The sequence below is a fragment of the Dama dama genome, chromosome 6 (genome assembly GCF_033118175.1).
Source record: "Dama dama isolate Ldn47 chromosome 6, ASM3311817v1, whole genome shotgun sequence".
NCBI lineage: Eukaryota > Metazoa > Chordata > Mammalia > Artiodactyla > Cervidae > Dama > Dama dama.
The window spans coordinates 11954592-11971742 of NC_083686.1; the positions used below are offsets into that span (position 1 = coordinate 11954592).

General features: G+C 44.9%; 1 protein-coding gene across 1 annotated transcript in view; it reads left to right on the plus strand.

Moving 5' to 3' along the window:
* Positions 1–17151, plus strand: part of SLC2A9 (solute carrier family 2 member 9) — a 201595-nt gene that overhangs the window by 117278 nt on the left and 67166 nt on the right. The gene's annotated exons all lie outside the window — the stretch shown is intronic.

Here is a 17151-nt window from a genome sequence, read left to right on the forward strand (position 1 = left end):
CTCCCCTAGTAAATGACAACCTGTGATGGGCACCCTGTGCCATAGCCATAGCTCCCTGGGAGGCCAGATCAGAGTCTGTACAAACCTCAGTTCAGTTACCGTGACTTTAAAACCATCGGCTGTCATCGCCACCCCCAAACATGTAGGAGTTTGCCAGCCAAAGAAAGGAGAAAGGACACTTCAGTCCATTGGTTCAAGAGGGAAGCTTTAATAATAAGCCACAGTGTCCAAAAGAAGAGAGACAGAGAGCTCATCACTCTTTCTCAACTTGAGTGTGTAAAATAAACATTGAGGGGAAAATAAAACCTTAGGGTTTTCAGAATCTAGCAGCAGTTGCACAGGTTTTGCCAAACCAGAATTTAATCCTGGCTCTGGACCTTCTTGACTGTGTGGTGCTGGACAATGCATTCCACCTCTCTGTTCTTCAGTTTCCCCCTTTATGAGCTATTCCTTTCTCTTCTACCTTGACCTTGATGAAGTAGCTCATTTATTTCCACTTGTGCTCACCGATTTGCGCTGCCAAGATTGATGCCACTGCCAACAGGCAGAGGCTTCTAATTGTATTCCTGCCCATTTTCAAAAGAACAGTTTAATTTGCTCCTTGCTCTTAATGGCGCATTCTAACAAGGTGCTTTTAAAAACGCATGTCATGAAATTGTTGAGACCCAATGCTTGTCCCCTTTTTCCACTCACGGTCTTTTTGTTAGAGGAAAACATATCTTGATGTTTCACAACCTGGAAGTTTTGCAGAATCCTTGTCTCAGTTTACAGAAAGCACTCAATTGTCATTAGTAATTTTTACATGGATAAGCAAGAAAGCACAGTCAGCCTGGAATGAAAGTGATGGGGAAATTACAGGGTTTGTTTTTTTGAGGGTTTTTGTGTAAAGTATTTTGTTGCTATAAGAAATCAACATGAGCTCATTAGAGTAAATTCATAAAATATGAAAATAGAAACAAAGAAGAAATACCTACAATCATACTACCCAGGTAAGTTTGGCAAAATTTCTTTTGTTCTCTAGACATAGACAGCTGAATTAATCTTAGTATAATGCTATCTTTAGCTCAAAATTGCTAATTATTAGAGAGATGCAAATCAAAATTACAATGAGGTATCCTCTCACGCCAATCAGAATGATCATCATTAAAAAGTCTAAAAATAACAAATGCTGGAAAGGATGTGGAGAAAAAGGAACCCTCCTACACTGTTAGTGAGAACGCAAATTGTTGCAGCCACTGTGGAGAATGGTATGGAGTTTCCTTAAAAAGCTAAAACTGGAGTTGCTTGTGATCCAGCAACCTCACTCCTGTGCAAATACTCAGAGAAAACTGTAATTTGAAAAGATACATGCACCCCAGTGTTGATGGTAGCACTGTTAACAATAGCCAGGACAGAGAATCAACCTAAGTGTCCATCCACATAGGAATGAATAAAGAAGATGTGGTATAGATATACACAATGGAATATTACTTGGCCATAAAAAAAGAATGAAATAATGCCATTTGTAGCAACATGGATGGACCTAGAGATTATCATGCTAAGTGAAGTAAGTCAGGCAAATATCATATGATACCACTTATATGTGGAATCTAAAATATGACACAAATGAACTAATTTATAAAACAAAACAGACTCACAGGCATAGAAAGCAAATTTATGGTTACCAAAGGGGAAGGGTGTGGGGGGAGGGACAAACTAGGAGTTTAGGATTAGAAGATACACACTGCTACATATAAAATAAACAATAAAGTCCTACTGTATAGCACAGGGAACTATATTCAACATCTTGTAATAGCCTATAATGGAAAAGAATATGAAAAAGTGTACATGTATATAAATATATACATATAACTGAATCACTTTGCTATATACCACAAACTAACACAAACTGTAAATCAACTATAATTTTAAAACTCCTATCTTTAGGCTAATTTTAATTCTGCTTTTTGTCCACCTAAACTTATGTCCAAATGATTTTCCATTTTATTATTTATTGTTTGAGTAAAGTTTTATTGATGGTGATGGTTTAGTCATCAAGTCTTATCCGACTCGTGTGACCTCATGGACTGTAGCCCGCCAGGCTCCCCTGTCCATGGGATTTCCCAGGCAAGAATACTGGAGTGGGTTGCCCTTTCCTTCTCCAGGAGATCTTCCCAACCCAGGGATCAAACCCAGGTCTCCTGCGTTGCAAGCGATTCTTTATTGACTGAGCCACCAGGGAAATTTTTATTGAAGTATGACACATATACAGAAAAAGTACACGACTGTTGCCCCCTCTGAATTAACACCAGTTGTGACAGCTGAATCATTCTTCAGGAACTGGCTGTAAAGCCGTGTCCTTAACCGTTGTCTACGGGGTAGGGTTACTGAGTGTCTCTGCGCAAACGGCAGAGCCACGCTGCCCAGAATCGGATCCCAGCTCCACCCCTTTTAAACTGCATGACCCCAGTGAGATATTCAACAGCTCTGTGACTCAGTCTCCCCGTTTCTATAATAAGGACACCATCCCCGCCTCATAGGGAAGGAATGAGGATTAAACAAGTGGGCACATACTTCGTGATGCACACAATGCCGGGCACGTGATGTAAATTATTCTGGTTCTGGCTAGGTAGGTTCCCATTGTTTGTCGCTTTAAATAAGGCTGTGATGGACATTCTTGCAGAGAGCAGGACTTTGTAGGGTCTCTTGCAATCTTTCCATAGCTGAGGAAACCCATTCAGTTCAGTTCAGTGGCTCAGTCGTGTCTGACTCTTTGCGACCCCATGGACTGCAGCACACCAGGCTTCCCTGTCCATCACTAACTCCTGGAGCTTGCTCAAACTCATGTCCATCGAGTCGGTGATGCTGTCCAACCATCTGAGGAAACCAAGACCAGAAAAAATGACTAACCCAGGATCCCACAGCAGTAGGTCAGAGCCTGAGGGCGTGGGGAGCACTAACATCTAAGGCCTCTCTCTTCCCAAGACCCTGAGTGCTTTACCTGAGGTCTCAGGAAGGTACACGTCAGTCCTGGCAGTCCGGTGACTGTTTGAAAAAGGAGCCAATGGAGGACGTGGTGGTGCTTCCAGCCTCTGTCTCTCTGACCCCCGGTTTCTGGTGCCCATGCTCTGGCTGGCAGATCATCCTCAATAAAGCCGACAGCCTTTGATGAAGTCCTTCTTATGAGGACTGGTCCCAGGAAGGAGGAAAATGACTTTACCCTCCTAGGAGAGAAAGAGAGGAGTTTTCTAAGATCAGAGCTAGGGGTCACAACCTCTGAAGAGTCTGCCCGCTTCTCCAAGTTTGGATTCTGATGGGCCACCGTCATTTGGATCTTGTACACTCCAGAGGTGCGGCCATCTCGGTGAGGGTCCAGAGCAGGGACGTCGGCTTCATAGTGTTGGTGGTGCATGTGTGCTTGCTAAGTCACTTCAGCCACGTCTGACTGTAGCCCACCAGGCTCCTCTGTCCAAGGGATTCTCCAGGCAAGAATACTGGAGTGGGTTGCCATGCCCTCCTCCAGGGGATCTTCCCGACCCAGGGACTGAACCCACATCTGCTGCATCTCCTGAATTAACAGGCGGATTCTTCCACTAGCACCACCTGGGAAGCCCAGGTGTTGGTGAAAGTGAAAGTCGCTCAGTGTGTCTGACTGTTTGTCACCCCATGGACTTCCATAGTCCATGGAATCTCCAGGCCAGAATACTGGAGTGGGTAGCCTTTTCCTTCTCAGGAGATCTTCCCAACCCAGGGATCAAACCCAGGTCTCCTGCTTTGCAGGTGGATTCTTTACCAGCTGAGCTATCAGGGAAGCCCCGGGTGTTGGTAGACTTACTCATTCATGAGTTCATCCATGCCACAAGTGGCTTATATCATGTTTGTGCTTCAAGGTCACTAGTAACATTATTGTGACCTAAGGAGAAAGCCATAGAAACAGACATGTGCCTTGTGTAACACTGGGATGAGCTCTTGGGGTTCCAGGAGAAACAGGGGTTCCAGGAGGACTTCCTGGAGGAGGGACCCGAGAGGCTGAGAGCTGAAGGGCCAGAGGCAGCTAGACAGTTAAAGTGCAGCCTGCCCCATGGCCCTGTGTCCAAGCTCCCAACCTGCGTTCCCTCCTAGTTTATCTTCTAGGAGACCTGAAGATGCAGACTAGTTCATTGGAAACAGTCCTTAAAATGGTAACATTTACCCTAATCCCCAGAGAAATAATGGGATTAAATTCAGCATGAGGTTGGGAGTCTGTGATGGAACAAATGTGTTGAGGGGAGAAAGAGTTTGGACTCTAGGACCTGAGGCTCTGAATTCAAATCCTAATCATCTTTTTACCAGCTGAGTGGTTTGGAGGAAATTGCCCAACACCTCTGGATTTCTTTGTGCATCTTTAAAATGGGTACATGACCATGCCCACCCATGGGAGGCAGAATATCGACTCCCCAAGTGTCCACATCCTAATTCTTGGAAACACACATATGTTATTTTACCTGGCAAAAGAGGTTTTGCAAATGTGATGAAGTCAAAAGGTTTAGGATGGGGAGGTTATCCTGGATTTTCCGGTGGGTCCAGGGTAATCACAAGCGTCCTTACAAGAGAAGCAGGAGAGCGGTATTCAGAGAAGGAGATGTGATGGTGTAGCGGAGGTGGTGTAATGTTGACTCTGAAGATGGTGGGAGGGGCTGCAAGCCAAGGAGTGCAGACGGCCTTGAGAAGCTGAAAAAGGTGAGGAACAGATCCAGGAGGGACACAGCCCTGCTGACAACTGACTTTTTAAAAAATAATGTTATTTATCTATTTATTTCTGACTGGGTCTTTGTTGCTGTCGACAGGCTTTTTCTGTAGTTGCAAAGAGCAGGGGCTACTCGTTTCACTGCAAGTGCTTCTCATTGTGGTGGCTTCTTTTGTTGGGAAGCACAGGCTCTAGGGCACACCTGCTTTGGTAGTTGAGGCACCTGGGCTCAGTAGTTGCTGTTCCTGGGCTCTAGAGCACAGTTCAATGGTTGTGGTGCATGGGCTTAGTTGAACTGCAGCACATGGGATCTTCCTGGCCCAGTAATCAAACCTGCAACGACTGACTTTTGCTCCATGAGACCTATTTTAGACTTGTGACCTCCAGAACTGTGAGAGACTAAATATATGTTTCTTTAAGCCACTAAGTTTGTGGTAATTTTTTACAGCAGCCACAGAAAACTAATGCACCACCTTACAGAATTTGTGACGGAAACAAAACCCAAAGTACATGCAGGTCCACTGGGTGGTCCTGACAGTCAGTATTCAGGACATCTTTTGCCCCTTCCCTGGTGGCTCAGATGGTAAAGAATTTGCTTGCAATATGGCAGACCCAGGTTCAACCCCTGGGTCAGGAAGATCCCCTGGAGAATGAAATGGCAACTTGCCTGGAAAACTCCATGGACAGAGGAGCCTGGTAGGCTACAGTCCATGAGGCCACAAAGAGTCAGACATGACTGAGCAACTAACACTTGCCCCTTCCCAAGTTCTTATTACCTTGTTTCAAATATATACTTACTATTCCTCCAACCCTGGGCAGTAATTGCCTATCAAAAGGACTTGCCAAGTTTTTTTTTTTTTTTTTCTTTCTTCTCACTGAGATTTTTGACAGTCTATTAAAATGGCTTTGGGCCCTAAAAACACCGAGAAAGACATTTTTGTTCATTTGATCTGCAATTAATTCCAGCTCCTGGCATTGCCGGTCAGCTTGGGCAGCTGTAAATGACTGCCATCTTGCAGAAAGAGCTGGTTTTCCAAATTGCTCTTCTTGACCCAGCATTAACTCTCTGATGAGTGAAGATCCACGGAGTGTCACTCAGGCCACGCGAGCCCGAGGGTCCGCCACCACGTGGCCGGCTTGTGGAAAGCGAGACATTCCATTAAGAGGCAGGGATGCGTTTTAAATCAGGGGAAGCAGAATTCATATAAACCACTCTTACTCTTTCCTCAGTAAGAGTTTGCAATTGTCAGGGAATGGACTATGTCATCGAGCTGAAGTTAAAAAAATCTACTGATTTCCACCACCCATTCTGCTTCCCAACAAGTCTCACAATTTCATCAAAAACTTGAGTGTTTCCTTCAGTCTCGAGCCCCAGATCAACTGCATGTTAGAGAAGATAGTGGGTGGAAGTGATGATGCAGTGTGGTGTGGTCCCCAGGCCCTGCACTTACCAGCTGGGTGACCTTGGGCCCATTATTCGGCCTCTCTGGGCCCCAGTTTCCTCTTGGAGTAAGTGGTGGGGTGAGAACAAATCCTTATCTCAACAGGTTTATCCTGAGAATCATACAGTAATTCACAGTGCTTGGCATGGAGCAGGCACTCAATAATTGTTCATTATTATTATAGACTGAACTGTGTCCTCTGAAAATTCATATCATGCAGTTCTAACCCCTAGTACTTTAGAAGGTGACCTGGTTTGGAAAGAGGGTCATTTCGGATGTAATTAATGGAGATCATACTGGAGCTGGGTAGACCCCTCATCCCATGTGCAAGGGGCATGGGTTCGATCCCTGGTTGGAGAAGACATGTCCCACATGCCACGTGGCTGTAAAGTGAAAACAAAACAACATAGACGGCAGAGGGAGCTGCCAGAAGGAAGGCCTGCATCAGCCAGACCCCGGCAGGAGAGGGCTGACCCAGCCCAGCGAACAGGAGGGGCTGGAGAGCCGATTCACTCGGGATGGGCAGGTCTATAGGGTTGGGGACCACTCAGCAGGACCCAGCAGCCACAAGGTGCCTGTAGGGTCTGAACCAGGGGACCATCACCTGGTCCCACTCCCTTCCTCCCTCTGATTTCTTATAGGAGCCGTATTTGCTGACACTCTCTGGATTTCCCTGGTGGCTCAAATGGTAAAGCGTCTGCCTTCAATGCGGGAGACCCAGGTTTGATCCCTGGGTCGGGAAGATCCCCTGGAGAAGGAAATAGCAACCCACTCCAGTACTCTTGCCTGGAGAATCCCATGGATGGAGGAGCGTGGTGGGCCCATGGGGCTGCAAAGAGTCAGACACGACTGAGCAACTTCACTTTTTCAGAGGGCAAGGGGGCTGCTGATCTGATCTTGCAGGTGTTCCTCCAGGACATATGGATCTGGAGAGGCGGGTGGAGGATGTCTAGAGTAGGCTTTGTGCAGGAGCAGGAGTATGTCTGCAAGTTAGAGGGACAGCTTGGGGCCCGGCGGGGCTGGAGAGGGTGCAGCCAAGGGTGTCGGAGCAGGGTGTCCTGTTGCATTTTAGAAGGATCTCTCTGGCCACCATAAACAGATGTGGGCAGCGGTGGTGAGGACAGAAGCAGGGAGAGTGTGGGGAGGCTTGAAGAGAGGCTGCTTTGCCCAGTGAATCATCAGACTGAAGGTGCTCTACGGCTGGCCTCAAAGCTGAGTTCATTCAATCCTCCCCGACAGGGGGAGACTCTTCCATTGATGTATAATGATTCTGCAGTATTTCTGTGGGCCACAGATTGGCAGGGAGAAACAACCCCGTACTTCCACTAAAAGACTAAGTCCCCAGTGTTTCTAACAAAGATTTCAGACGCTTAGCAGGTGGGGAGGGGTCACATCAAACAAAATCACCCGTGCTTCTCATTCGGCCCCCAAGCTCCCTGAAAGATGGCTTCCCCGGGCGCCGTCCAAGTGGGCAGCACCCACCAGAGCTGAGAAGTTAAAACTCTGGCTAAGCAGCTTTTCATATCTGGTGCTTACATCGTCATTCAAGAAGCACTGACGTAATCTACTGCCTGGTGAGAAGAATGCTTGTGGACATGGGGACCCTCGGATTCCGAGGACTCCTCCTCATGGGAGGGAGCGTTAGAAGGGGAGCCAGGAAGGCGGGTGCAGAGTCGGGGCCCAGCATCCCCAAGCAGACGAGTAGTTTTGCGCTGGAAGCCCATTTCTCCAAAGTACACCTCCCACCTGAGAAGCCCCGGTGGCTCAGCGGTAAAGAATTCTCCTGCAACGCAGGAGACACAGGATCAATCCCTGGGTTGGGAAGATCCCCTGGAGGAGGGCATGGCTACTCACTCCAGTATTCCTGCCTGGGAAATCCCATGGACAGAGGAGCCTGGCAGGCTACAGTCCATGGAATTTTGAAGAGTCGGACATGACCTAGTGATTAAACAATAACAAACCCTCCCACTCACTCCCAACTCATGATACCTTTTATCAGGTGGTTCTGTTTCTGAGTTTGGCTGAGGACGTTCTCTACAGCCCACCTGCTGTGTGCCTAAAACTTTATTTCCCACCAAACATCTTCTGATTCCCTCCCCATCACTCCAGTAGCCTCCTTGGGCTCCCCCATATCTGGGTTTTCCCACCCATCCAAGGGAGGAAGGCGGGGGTCCCAGGCTCCAGATGTGGGAGCACTGACTCCCAAGTCCACTGGCCACTCTTTCTCAACTCCTTTAAGAGCTATTTTTTTCCCGTTTACCGAAAGTTGAGAATGGTTTAAATTATGATCATAAACCTCTTAAGATCCACATTTTACTTTCCCAAGAGAGGCAGGTAGGAGGGATATGTCCCCCTTAGAAGCTACAGAAGTGCTGGCCTGAAGCCATTTCTAAAGTGACTCAAGAGGAGAAGGTCCTCCCAGGACTTGAAAACCTGGAGAAGCCTGGTCTGCTGGCAACCTCTGCTGCGATTCCAGGGGGTTCCCATCCAAGTCTGATTTTGCCGTTTGCTTGAAATGTCTCAAGACCACTTGAATTTATTATACTAAAGGAGCATTTGACCACCCTGGAATAACAATCATTTTGAAAATTACCTTCTTCATTTCTCATACCTTTGGCCCAAACAGAGATACATGTCTCACACACATTCATCTTAGAAATAGGAGTTTCCAAACAAAGGGCTTCCCTTGTGGCTCAGCTGGAAAAGAATCCACCTGCAATGTGGGAAGCCTGGGTTTGATCTCTGTGTTGGGAAGATCTGGAGAAGAGAAAGGCTACCCACTCCAGTATTCTGGCCTGGAGAATTCTATGGACTATATAGTCCATGGGGTTGCAAAGAGTCGGAGACAACTGGCGACTTTCATTTTTCCAAAATTTATGTTTCAGTGGATTATTTTTAACGTGCAATTAAGAGAGAGCCATTTTCAAGTAGAAAATGATTTCTGAGACCCTGTCTTCTGAACACAGACTTAAACTCTCAGATAACCACAGCTCTACAAGGTCTCTGCTTCTTTTCAGTCTGAAATTTGTGAAGGCAAAGATTAGATTAGCACTTGCATATTTAAAACAGAAGTACTAGCAGTAAAAAGTAATATGGTAATTTGACGTTTTTTCTCATGCAGTCTGTGTTGGCTTTCCTTTCTCGGCAAGAGAGTTGAATCAGCAATGATAGCAAGTGCATCCTGTGTTCCTTTCTCCCATCCTTCCATAAGTAAAGCCTAACCAATCGTCCAGCTTCTGTCCAGAGCATCACTAATTGTTGGTGTGGCAAGGGCTCCTCAGGGACCCCACCATCCCCAAGTGTCAAGATCAAGGACCACCATTTGGGATACCGGGGTGCTGGCCTCTGTCTGGGAGGCATCTTGCTCCAGTGTTCAGATCGTGTGCATGCATGCGTGTGTGTGTGTGTGTGTGTGTGTGTGTGTGTGTGGTGTGGTGTGTGTGTGACACAGTAGGTTTGAAGAAATTTCGACAGTTTTGTCAAGCTGGATTTCTGCAGCCCGGGTCTGTGTGAGTTCCCCTAGGCTAAGAGCCAGTCTATAATAAGCACCCAGCACATAGTTGCTTAATTGAGTGAGACTCAATTACAGCCATTTGGGAAAGGAGTATCTGCTAAGTAGGTGGAGCGCTTTGCCTCTGGCTGGGATCCACGTCCTCTGCCCCCCGGCAGTCAGATCAGGTGCTCTGAAGGAGATGGAGACCCCGGCATCAGCGCCTCCTCTCTCTGAAGCCCTGCACACAGTCGGCGTACACGCCTTCTCAGGAGCAGGAAGTCAGGCCAGGCAAAGGCTGAGTCCACAGGAGCCAGCAGGATCAGAAAGGGCCCGGCCTGGAATAGGACAGAAAGAACATGGTGTATTTATGTGTGTGCTCAATCACGTCCAACTCTTTGTGACCCCGTAGACTATAGCCTGCCAGGCTCCTCTATCCATGGGATTTTCCCAGGCAAGAATACTGGAGTGGGTTGCCATTTCCTTCTCCAGGGAATCTTCCCAACCTGGGGATCGAACCCACGTCTCTGGCATCTCCTGCATTGGCAGGTGGATTCTTTACCACTGAGTCCACTGAGTGAACTCTTACATGGCCCTGCCAACCCTGAGATGTCAGGAATTCTACCAACTGCTGAGTTCTTCAAACCCTAGATACTTAGCTGCAAACAGCTAAGTATCTAGCTGTTTGCTAGATTGACCTATAAAGTTCGTATAAAGTAATGTTAAGTGAAGGGCTTCCCCAGTGGCTCAGTGGTGAAGAACCTGCCTATAATGAAGGAGCTGCAGGTTCTATCCCTGTGTTGGAAAGATCCCCTGGAGGAGGGCATGGCAACCCACTCCAGTATTCTTTCACAGAGAATCCCATGGACAGAGGAGGCTGGCAGGCTACAGTCCATAGGGTCACAAAGAGTCTGACATGACTGAAGTGACTGAGTATGCACAATGTATGTGAAATACTACAAAGACACATTAAGTCAGATTTGAAAGGTTTGATTGAGTCACATTTGAAATAAGTAGAATTTTTTTGTTGTTATTGTTCAGTCACTTAGTCGTGTCTGACTCTGAGACCCCGTGGGCTGTAGCATGCCAGGCTTCCCTGTCCTTAGGCTCTCTTTTCCTTCCCTCCACCCTTTCCTTCTTTCTTCATTTGCTTCATCATTTAACAGACAATATGCTAAGCCCTGCTCTCCATCAGACCAGAGCTCTCTGTATGGGTTTGCTACAGCTACATAACAGTATCACAAACTGAGTGGCTTAGACACAGACCTCTCACCATTCTGGAGGTCATAAGTCTGAAACAAGGTGTTGGAGGGTGGATTCCTTCTGAGGTTGAGGGAGGATCTGTTCCAGGACTCTCCCCTGGCATCTGGACATTTGCTGGCAATCACTGGCTTTCCTCAGCTTGTGGAAACATCACCCTGATCCCTGCCTTCATCTTCACATGGCCTTCTCCCTGTGTGCATGTGTGTGTGTGCACATTTTCCCCTTTTTATAAGGACACTAGTCATCCTGGATTAGGGCCCTAAGGACCTCATTTGGACTTGACTACCTGTGTGGTTGTTGTCGTTATTGTTTAGTTGCTCAGTTGTGCCCAACTCTTTTGTGACCACATGGACTATAGCCCACCAGGCTCCTCTGTCCATGGGATTTCCCAAGGAAGAATACTGGAGTGGGTTGCCATTTCCTCCTCCAAGAGATCTTCCAGATGCAGGGATCTAACCTGTGTCTCCTGTGTTGGCAGGCGGATTCTTTACCATTGAGCCACCAGGGAAGCCCGGTTACCTCTACAAAGACCCTATTCCCAAATCAAGTGACATTCTGAGATACCAGGGGCTAGGCCTTCAACCTGTCCTTCTGGGGGAGGACACAATTCAACTCATCCATTCCCCAAGGGCAGGGACTCCTGTCTCTCCTCTGTGCCCCAGAGCCAGGGTCTCCCACAGTGAAGGAAAGAAAGCTTTGGGAAAGTGTATTCTTTTCAAAATTCTAGATGTTACTTTGTCTTACTGACAGTGAGGAGAGGTAATGTAGTACAGGGGTTAAGAGCAAGACTCTGGAACCAGACTGCCTGGACTTAAATGGTGGCTCTGCCTCTGTGTGACTTTGGGTAAGCTGCTAAACCTTTCTGAGCCTCAATTTCTGGATATAACAGGATGATAGTAGCATACCCTAATAGCATAATAGAGATATTATGAAGATTAAGTTATTGCTATATATAAAGGTGTCTAGAACTATGTCTGGTACATAGTAAGTGCTATAGTGGTGTTCCCTAAACCATAATCAAGGTAGCATGGTGTTGACAATAAGGATAGCTACAGACCAATGGCATAGAATAAAGTACAGAAATACAAAACGTGCCAAACTAATTTAATGCAAAATTATAGTCTTTATTAAGAAATGGTGCCATAAAAACTAGATAGTCACATTGAAAAAAAAGAAAACAACTCTTGTCTCATGCTACACAAACAAATTAACTCAAAATTGACCATAGACTAAAACATAGAAGCTAAAATTATAAGACATCTAGAAGAGAACATAGGAGGACGTTTTTGCAACCTTGAGGTAAGCAATGATTTCTTAGGTGGGACACAAGAAGCATGAACCATTTTTTAAATTGAAACATAATTGTGCAATATTATGTGACTTATTTTTGGGGGCTCCAAAATCACTGCAGATGGTGATTGCAGCCATGAAATTAGAAGAAGCTTACTCCTTGGAAGGAAAGTTATGACCCACCTAGACAGCATATTAAAAAGCAGAGACACTTTGCCAACAAAGGTCCACCTCGTCAAGGCTATGGTTTTTCCAGTAGTCATGTATGGATGTGAGAGTTGAACTATAAAGAAAGCTGAGCATCGAAGAATTGATGCTTTTGAACTGTGGTGTTGGAGAAGACACTTGAGAGTCCCTTGGACTGCAAGGAGATCCAAGCAGTCCATCCTAAAGGAGATTAGTCCTGGGTGTTCATTGGAAGGACTGATGTTGAAGCTGGAACTCCAATACTTTGGCCACCTGATGCGAAGAGCTGACTCATTGGAAAAGACCCTGATGCTGGGAGGGATTGGGGGCAGGAGGAGAAGGGGACGACAGAGGATGAGATGGCTGGATGGCATCACCGACTCAATGGACATGAGTTTGGGTAGGCTCCGGGAGTTGGTGATGGACAGGGAGGCCTAGCATGCTGCAATTCATGGGGTCACAAAGAGTTGGACACGACTGAGCGACTGAACTGAACTGATGTGAATTTCTGGTGATGAAGCTTGTTTTTAATTGACCAGTTGGATTTCATCCAAAGTAAAAGTAAGAGCTGGAGACTTCCCTGGTGTTCCAGCAGTTGGGAGACTGCCTTACAGTGAGGGGAATGTGAGCTCAATCCCTGGTCAGGGAACTGAGATCCCGTATGCCTCTAAGCTCACAGCCACTGACCTGGAATGCCACAGCTAGAGAGCCTGTGTGCCGGAAGGAGAAATCCCGCATGACGTAATGAAGACCCCACATGCTGCAACCAAGATCTAATGCAGGCAAAGTAATTAATGAGTCTTTCTAAAAAGCAAAAGCTGTGACTATTTAAAAGAGTGTTAATGGAATGGAAAGGCAAGCCAGACTGGGGAATATTCACAAAGTACACATTCACATGGGACTTGAATCCAGAGTATGTGAAGAATTCTCAATGATTCAACAATAAGAAGACCAACAACCCCCTTGAAGATCAGAAAACTGAATAGACACTTTACGAAAGAAAATACCAAAAACCACCATGAACAGATGAAAATTTGCTCAACACCAATAATCATCAGGGCAATTAAAGCTAAAACCCATAATGAGATACCACAACTCACCATAAGGATGACTTAAGTTAAAATGGTGAAGAGTACCAAATGGTGATGAAGATTTGGAGTAACTGGGACTTTAGTACACTGCTGGAGGGACTTTAAATGGAAAACAGTTTGGCAGTTTCTTGTCAAGTTTTACTCATACAACCCAGCCATTTTCTCATAAATATTTACCCAAAAGAAATCAAAACACACATCTACACAGAGACTTGAACACTGATCTTCATAACAGTTTTATTCATAAGAGCCCAAACTGGAAACAGCCCAAATGTCTGTCAACTAATGAATGGAGAAACAAATTATGGTATATCCATTCAATGGAATACTACTGAGCACTAAACAGGAATAATTTACAGATGTATACAACACAGATGAATCCCAAAAGTATGTTGATGACCAGTAAGGAAATATCATCTCACCTAGACTAATCTAATCTATACTGGTAGAAAGCTATCAGCAGTTGCTTGGGGCCAGGGAACTTTGAGATGACAGAAATGTTCCATATCTTGGTGTGGTCAGTGCTTTATGAGTGTGTAAGTCTCACAAAACTTACCAAACTGCACATTTAAAACAGGTACATTTTATTGAATCTAACTACACATCAATCTAACAAGAAAAAAAGCTTTACCATTTTTTTTCCACCACTGATCCTAGCACTGTGGAGTGGGCAGCAGGTGGAGGTAAATGGCTGCTTGAATAGATGAATTACCCTGGCTCAGGAGTCCCCCGAGGGACTTTCTTTAAAGCATCAGGAGGGTAACAGTTCATCCCTAGCTGACACCAGTAGCCTTCAGAGGCTGCTGTTCACCTTGAGTTCATGTCTTCACTAATGATTTCCATGTTGAGTGGAAATAACATGTTTACTCTAATCCCTTTTGACAGGATGCACTTCAGTGCTATTTAAAGGAGGAAGAGAGCCCTGGAGACTGACCTTGTTTCCCTTTAGGATGGAGAGGGTTTCCATCTTTTCTTTGTTTCACAGACATTTCCTTGGCATCTTCCTAGACCATTTACAAACTGTTTCCAAATCAAAGACGATGTTTCAGCTTTACTTTGGCTCAGGTTACTGTTTTGTGCAGACACTTTAGTGAAAAGAAGCAGCCAGATCCCCTGAAAGCACTTGAGTGTTGGCATGATGGTATGAGAGTGGGTCTTGGCTGCTTTGTGCTTGGGGCACACTTCCTGACTCTGAAATCAATGACTGTGCCTTTAAAGAAACTAAAATAAAAAGTACAAATAATGGAAAATATCCAAGGCAGTGAAGTCAGTAACAAGTTCAGGTGTGACAAGGCATCAATCTCAGTGTAGCAACCTCAGTGTTTCCCAGTGACTGTGGTGGTTGTCATGGTAACATCTCCAGTCACTTCTGCACTCTTGTCTCCGGCTACACTAACTGAATCCTCTAAGATGCTTATGAGATGAAGCCCACAGATTGTCCAGTTATGAGCAGCCTGCATTTCCAGTGCCAGCTGTAAGTTTGGGTTTGACCCCATTGAGCATAAGAACGATTATGACATCCTTAGATTGTAGCAGGAACATATTGTACATGGTGATGAAAATTTCCCGGTGCAGGTACTGAAAATCATGGATGCTCGGGAAAGAGTCAAGACTGGATTGGTGCCTCAGGGAGTAGGGGTTTGCATCTTCAAGTGTTAGTTAAGCCTTTTAACCCTTTGTTAATTTAGAAAAGTTCATTGCAGGACTTCCCAGGTGGTCCAGTGCTTAAGAATCTGCCTGCCAAGGCAAGGGACACGGGTTCAATCCCTGGTCTGGGAAGATTCCACATGCCACAGTGCAACGAAGCTCTTGCACCACAACTACTGAAGCCTGCGTGCCTAGAGCCCATGCTCTGCAACAAGAGAAGCCGCCTCAGTGAGAAGCCCTGCAATGCACCTAGAGACTAGCCTCTGCTCTCCGCAACCAGAGAAAACCCATGCACAGCAAAGACCCAGCACAGCTAAAAGTACATTAATTAATCAAATTCTTCTTCTTCCTTAATATACATATTTTATTAAAGTATAGTTGACTTACAATGTTTCGGGTGCACGGCAAGGTGATTCAGTTATACACATACACATACAGTATTTTTGAAATTATTTTCCATTATAGGTTATTATAAGATCCTGACTACACATTGACATGAATCTGCCACGGGTGTACATGTGTTCCCCATCCTGAACCCCTCCTCGATGTCAGTGTATGACAAAACCACTACAATATTGTAAAGTAATTAGCCTCCAATTAAAATAAATAAATTTATATTAAAAACAAAAAAATTTTATATATATATATAAAAGAATGCTATATAAATGGGCTCCTCTAATGTATGATCGTTTGAAATGAGATTTGTGCATTAAACATAATGCCCTTGAGATCCAAAAATAATAATAATAAATCCTGTGGACATAGCTATAGAATTAAATTTTAAATTCTCTAGCAAAAAAAAAGATCCTAGCTATAGTTCCCTGTGCTATACAGTAAACCTTTGTTGCTTGTTGCATATTTTTTTTAATTAGAAATTTAGCATTCTATTCATACTAAGTCAAACAAGTGGGATCAACATGTCATAAATTTTTAGGTGAAAATTTATGAGTTTCCTAAAATATATATAGTATACATATTACATACATATACAAAAGCTTTTCTATTACACTTGATAAAGGCTTGAGAAAGAACATCCAAAAAAAAAAGAGATGGAGAAATTGGAAAACATAAACTAAATGTAATGGGAGAGCTGCATATGAAGTAGAAAAAAGGGAAACAAACTAGATGGAAATAAAAGATACACGGCTGCTCATTTAAAAAGCTCATTGCAGAAAATTTAGAAAAGACAGAAAAATAATGAGTAAAATCACAATCATACATTATTCCCCCAACTACAGTTTGCCATTACAAACTATTTTAGCATCTATTTTTCCAGAATGTATTAGTTTCATATAGCTGCAATTTTCAAAACTATTGATGTCTCTTTAGCTTTATGCCCTACTCTTTTCACTTAAAAGTATATCCTAAAGATTTTTCTGTAGTTTTAAATTCTTTGAAAATATGTGAATCCCTACACAATTATCATGGGGATGTTCCAGTATTTATTTAATTCAATTGTTGATGGACTTCTAGATTTCTATCTCCTTAAGAACATGCCTGCCACTGCAGGAGACTTAAGAGACACGGGTTCGATCCCTGGGTTGGGAAGATTCCCTGGAGAAGGGAATGGCTACCCCACTGCAGTATTCTTGCCTGAAGAGCCCCATGGACAGAGAAGCCTGGCGGACTACAGCAAAGAGCCAGACATGACTGAAGCCACGGGGACATAAACAACACTATGAAGGAGATCTTTGTTCATAAAGTTTTGACCAAATGTCTACTTCCTTAGGATAGATATCCGAAAGGCGAATGACTGAGTTCAAGAACAGAGCTATTTTTCAAACATCCCTGGGCATGAGAGAGCATTTACCCCCACTTTCTCATCTCTGAGGAGCTCTGAGTGACTTGACAAATTCCATAATCTCTCTGAACCTCTGATCCTGGGTGTTCCCATACTTCTTCATCCCCACCTCACAGGGACCCAGCTTCCCACCCTGTTGCTCTGGTCCTGGCAGCCCCTCCCAGGTCCTCCCCTTTGATGGACTCAGTTCATGAAAGCTGGGAGAGGAGAGATGACTTGGACACATGCCCTTCTCT